The sequence below is a fragment of the Myotis yumanensis genome, unplaced genomic scaffold, assembly GCF_028538775.1.
Source record: "Myotis yumanensis isolate MYYU_CA2020_CCGP unplaced genomic scaffold, mMyoYum1.0.hap1 SCAF_3, whole genome shotgun sequence".
Classification (NCBI taxonomy): Eukaryota; Metazoa; Chordata; class Mammalia; order Chiroptera; family Vespertilionidae; genus Myotis; species Myotis yumanensis.
In genome coordinates, this window is record NW_027223754.1 from 114824800 (window position 1) to 114831037 (window position 6238).

The following is a 6238-nucleotide window of genomic DNA, read 5'->3' on the forward strand; positions in this document are numbered from 1 at the left end:
GGGAGGGAGCCGCGCGGGGCCGGGGCTCCCACGCCCGCCGCCCCGGGGGACCGGCACTCAGAGCCGTGAGGGTGTGGCTGCGAGGAGGGCGGGCCTGGACGCGCTGTGCCCGGAGGGAACCCGCACCTCCGCTCTGGGGTCACAGACACCGCACGTGCGTGCAGCTGACGTTGTGCGCCGGCTTCCAGGACGCAGCGTCTTACTGATACAAGACCTCTCGGATAGATACTGTACTGTTTTCCATGAGGGTAAAGCAGGCGTAGATGGCATGAGTGAGTGGCCTGCAGGCGTTCAGCAAGCAAGGCAATCCTGGAACGTAGGCTTTTTAAGTTGTTGGTCTTTTAAATCATATCTTGAAGGCCTGCCATGTTCAGGACCCTGTGTTGAGGCTAAGAAAACAAACGACCCGGGCTGATGTGGTTCCTGGGCTAGAGGAACAGAGGAACTGTTGGGGAGGGGAAGGGTGAAAACGAATTAAGTGTGGTAATTACTGGCATATATTGGACTCTTACTGTGTAGTAACACAGTTGTAAGTGCTTTACATGAACTATTTCCTTTAAACCTTTAATCTTTTGAAGTGGGTACTACTCTTACTTCAGTTTTACTGGTGAAGAAAGCGAGACAGAGAAAAGTTTATAAAAATATGCCCAAGGAGCCTGGCTGGCATGGCTCCGTTGGTAGGAGTGTAGTTCCCTCCATGGCAGGTTCAATTCCCAGTCAGGGCACGTACCTAGGTTGTGGGTTCCATCCCTGGCCCCAGTGGGTGCCTATGCAGGAGGCAACTATCCATGTTTCTCACATCAGTATTTCTCTCCCCCCCCCCCCTCTAAAATTCAAAGAAAATTCCCTCAGGTGAGGATGTATATATAATCTTAAAGGGCCCATAATCCTGTATTGGTATTGCCTAACAAATATAATATGACATGATGAACTCATGCTCTGTCACCGAAGGATGGGGCTAACTTAAGGAAGGAATCCTCAGGCTGAAAGCCAAAGAATAAGAGTGAACTAGTTTGAAGTAGCAAAGTGTATGAAAGAATATTACTGGCAGATTTGCTTATGCAAAAACTGAAGTGGGAAAGAAGGTCTATGTGGCTGAAGTAAGGGAGGGAGTAGTGTTAGCTGAGGCTGTAAGATGGATTCAAGTTTATTATGGAGGCCCTTTGCACCAGATTAAAGATGAGGCTTTATCTTTAAAAAGCCATTGAAGGATTTTAAGGAGGGAGGTGATGAAGTTTCATATGTTATGTACATCCAGTGCCGTAGTCCGACAACCTTGAAGTTCTGCGGTAATCTAGATTTTAAGTATTGTGCACTGCTGTCCTTATATGTCTGTTCAGAGTATCCATGTTTACCTTGAGATTTGAATTGAGTGTTTCATTTGCATGTTTTCCTTTCACTCAGTTTTATCTAAGGAGCAATTTTAAAATTGTGACTTTTTTGTAAATCATTTTAATGTTTGTTGATTGCTTGCAACTCAGTTATTAAATATTTGTTGAGCATTTGCTTGGTACTAGAATCTAGAGCTACAGACAAGAGAAATGCCTTTCCCTATCCTTGAGAGGTTTTGACTTTCCCAGGGGAATAGACATGGGAAATAAACAGACATTTAAAATGCAGTGTAGTAAATACTTAATAGAGAAAGGAGCTGGGCCAGGAAGTGGTTGGGAACAGGGGGGAAATGGCATTTGAGGAAGAGGAAATGTGGAAAGGCAGATTTGCAAAAGGGCATGTTATAATCTGAATAATGAAGGGCCTTTGTGTGGTGTGCTGAGGTTTGGGGCTTTTTCTTGAAGGAAACAGGATAATGGAGGTCTTCACAAACACTTGACCTTAAAAAAAATTCTCCTGGTGGCAGCATGAGGGATACACTAGAATTGGGAGAAACTAGGAGCCAGGATACCATTTAGAGCAGTGGTCACCAAGCTTTCGGACCTCACGGACCACCAGTTAGCGACCCTGATTTAGAGTGTTGCAATAGTCCAAGTCAGAGATGATAAAAGTGTAAATTAAGGTAGAACAGCATATTGAAAGATTTTGAGAAGCAGTGAAAAGTAGGGATGAACCTGAGAAATACGACAATTAAAAGAGTAAGCCAGAAGAAGGGGAGCCTGCCATGGAGACAGAAAATAAACGGTCAGAGGCAGAATGAAAACCAAATCCAAGTGCTCTGTTAGATTCCAAAGGGGAAGAAAGTATTCAGAGGTTGACAAGTAGTTCAAAAGAGAGGTTAGAAAGTACTTTTAAAGTAGCTTCAAGCCCTGGCCAGTGTCTCTCAGTGGTTAGAGCTTCCACCTGCACACCAAAATGTCACTGGTTTGATTCCTAGTCAGAGGCACGTAGCTGGGTTGCAGGTGCAAGCCTGCCTGGTCCAGGTGCATGTGGGAAGCAACCAATTAATATGTCTCACATTGATGTTTCTATCCCTCTTCCCCTCCTTTCCACTCTCTAAAAAAAAGAGCAATGGAAAAATATCCTTGGGTTAGGATTAACAAAAATAAGTAAATAAAGTAGATTCAAAATGGTCTTGAAGTTTTGAAAATAGGCCTTTGGTGTCCATTGTGAAGACAGTTTTAGTAGCGCAGCAAGGAGGAAAATCACTTTATTTTGAACAGTACACACACACACACATATATATGTATATATATATATTTTTTTCATTTAAAAGGGGTTGTTACAGTATTAACTAATACAAGGCAGTGTTGAATATGATGAACGTTTAAAAATTAGATTTCATACAAGAATGGTTCATGTTTGCTTAAACTGTATCTGTTATATACTTTGGAGAATATTAATAACAATTAATACCTTCTATATTTCAAGCACTGTTCTTAGTTCTTTACATACATTGATACATTGTTCCAGTTAATTTGCAATTACTCTATGAAGTAGATATGAAGAAACAGGCTGCGTGCATTGTAGGGGAACAAGAACCCTATTATTTTTATTTATTTATTTATTTACTTTTTATTGTCTTCCTTGATTTTACTCTTATGCCTGTGGTGCAGTTATCTGTTGAATGCATGTAGTTGAACACAGAAGAAATGCCCATGTAGGTGCAGGCTGGTAATGAAACATGGATGAGAAGCAGTTGAATGACCACAGCCAGTTTGATCATCAGGAGATGTAAAAGCATTCTGAGGTTAAAAATTCTCCAAAAGTTGCCCAGCCAGTGTGACTCAGTGGTTGAGCATCAACCTATGAACCAGGAAGTCAATTCCATGTCAGGTGCAATTCCAGGTCAGGGATATGCCTCAGTTGTGGGCTTGATCTTCAGTGTGGGGCATGCAGGAGGCAGCCCATCGATGATTCTCATCATCGATGTTTCTATCTCTTCCTCTCCCTCTCTGAAATTAATAAAAATATATTTTTAAAAAATTATCCACAAGTGGAGAAAGGGTGGTGTAAGGCAGAGGCATGCACTTCCAAGAGGACATGGTTGAGTGATAATAATCAAGCAGTAGTAGTGGGAAGCAAGAGGCTGTGCTGACACTTTCTTGCCCTGTGAGTCAGGGCAAGTGGGAGAGAGTCGACACCACTACACAGGCTTTGAGGAAAGCTGATTCAATTAGAGCTAAGATGTGGGAAGAATTTGTGGCAAAGTTTAAATCCTGGAAAGGCTCATTGCAATCAACTAGGGAAGTTAACTGCGTGTTTCTAGGGATATAGTGGCAGGGATTTGTGAAGGGAAGACAAGTGAGTATCAGGTTCAGGGGCTGAGCAGATAACCATAGCAGAGGAGTGCACGGGTAGAGAAATGTGGGAAAGAATGGATAAATGGATAATTATGCATAAGAGGCAAGACCTACTAATATGGTTGAGAACTAGGCTGGAGATAGACAGGAGCAATCCAAGGTAACTTATTTATGGAAGTTTCAGAACTTCTACAATGCTCTGACTAGCAATTAAACCATGACTTCCTGGTTCATAGGTTGATGCTCAACCACGCCTGGGTCTGGATCCCAACCCTAAAGCTTAGCACTTAAGCCAAGGGCCTAATTCCTTGTTTGGTTACAATGATCCCTTTCCTCCATGGTTAGACATAACAAAACAAAACAAAACAAAAAACTGGCATCCCACCACAGTCTACAATTCTGATATCCGCTAACATCGAGTGACAGGTGTATGGGCAGGTGTGTGTGTGTGTGTGTCTGTGTGAGAGAGAGAGAGAGAGAGAAAGAGAGAGAGAGAGATGTGCCCAGCCTTCCCTTCCCCCTGCCAGCTATAAATTCTTGCCAGGCCTGCTTGGCCTTTTTCTTCCCAGTCTGAGGACAGTTCTCAGCCAGATGGATTCTTTTTTTTTTTTAATATCTTTTTATTGATTTCAGAGAGGAAAGGAGAGAGAGAAAGAGAAAGAAACATCAATGATGAGAATCATTGGTTGGCTGCTTCCTGCATGCCCCCACTAGGGATAGAGCCAAAACCTGGGCATGTGCCCTTAACCAGAATTGAACCCGGGACCCTTCAGTCCACAGACCAATGCTCTATCCACTGAGCCAAACCAGCTAGGGCCAGAAGGATTCTTTTGAACCTAGAAAGCAGAATTGGAGAGGAACTGTTGGCAAGGGTTGGTGGCGATGGTTTTCCTTCCCAGTTTAGGACAGGAGAAGCATGAGAGCCCCATTGCCTGAGAGACATGGGAGGTAAAAATGATGTAATTAGTGTAAAAAGTTTGTAAAACATATTATCCCCAAGACCTAATAATTTGAATGTTTATGGCAGTATAGGTTTCAGAAATTGTGTTCACCTGCAAGGTTGAGGAAAAGAGTTTATGTGAGGGGGTAGTACAAGTCTCAACTAGTAAGAAAGTTACTGTTTCAAAAAATCTATACATTATTATAAATATAATACATCCAACTCTTTTATACATATATATACATATATGTATATATATATATATCTTTATTTCAGAGAGAAAGTGAGAGGGAGAGAGAGAGAGATAGAAACATCAATGGTGAGAAAGAATCATTGATTGGCTGTCTCCTGCATGACCCCTACTGGGGATTGAACCCGCAACCCGGGCATGTGCCCTTGACTGGAATCAAACCTGGGACCCTTCAGTCCGCAGGCTGATGCTCTATCCACTGAACCAAACCAGTTAGGGCCAGCTCTTCTTTAAATCATCTAAATTCTTGTAATGCTGGGAAAGTTGCAATGTGCTTGATTTAAGATAAATTGTATTTACACATCTTTCTTTGCAAGTCCCTTCATAAGTGTTAGGGATGGAGAAATACTTTACACCAAGTTTATTTGACAGACCCTTTCTTTAACCCTAAGAGATGAGTGTTTCATATTTCTTTTGAAATTCCTTGCTGACTGTGATTTCAGATGGAGCTGCTTTTAAAAGAGTGTCCTCTGATTATGAAAAGCTGGATTTTCAGAATAACTGCTGGAGTGGACTCTTGATCCAGGTGTTTTGTTTTACTATTACATCTGCATTGCATCACACACAGCAGAGGTTAGCATTCGGTTTCTATGCTTTCATCACCCTACTTCAGCTGTCTGTTTTTAAAAAGTGGCTTATCTTTTTCAGCATGGAGTCTTTACCCATTTGCCTGTGGAAGATACAGTTTGTAGATTACATGCAATGAATTTTAAATTATAGTCCTGTTTCTTTTACCATAACCTTCATTTGCCAGGCCACATGTAGGAACATAGAGTCATTTTAATGTTAGCTAAAGAAAAATTTAATTCAGAAGGCATGCCAAAAACATTGTACAAATCCTAGTATAATATGCATGTATGTCTGATATTTTCCATTCCCTTCTGTTTTCAGATACTGTGTCAGTATTCCCCTCCACTGGCTTGAATAAAAGAGAGGGAATTTTTGTGGCAGGATTTGATAAATTCAAAAATTTATTCCCAGTAGATAAAGACTCGAGGAGAGAAAATTTGCTTGTATTCCAAACACACTCAAAAGCAGTTTATATTAATTTTATTCAGAATCAGAAAGCTGGTTTAGAATCTAAAAGTTGAAAAAGACAGCCTAAGTCATCTGTTTGTGCAGTTTGCTCTATTGACTTGTTTTTTCTTCTAGAAGCAATACATGCTCTTGTAGAAAATTAGAAAACACCAAAAGGCAGAAAGAAAGGACTAGAAAGCAGAGATCAGCACTGTGAATGTGTCAGCTCAGATATTCTTCTGTATGAGAGAATATATCTATTTAAAAAAATAAAGATTGACTCCAGTTTCTAAGTGAGCTGGGAGGTTTTCTCTTGGCTTTTTTCATGACCATGAT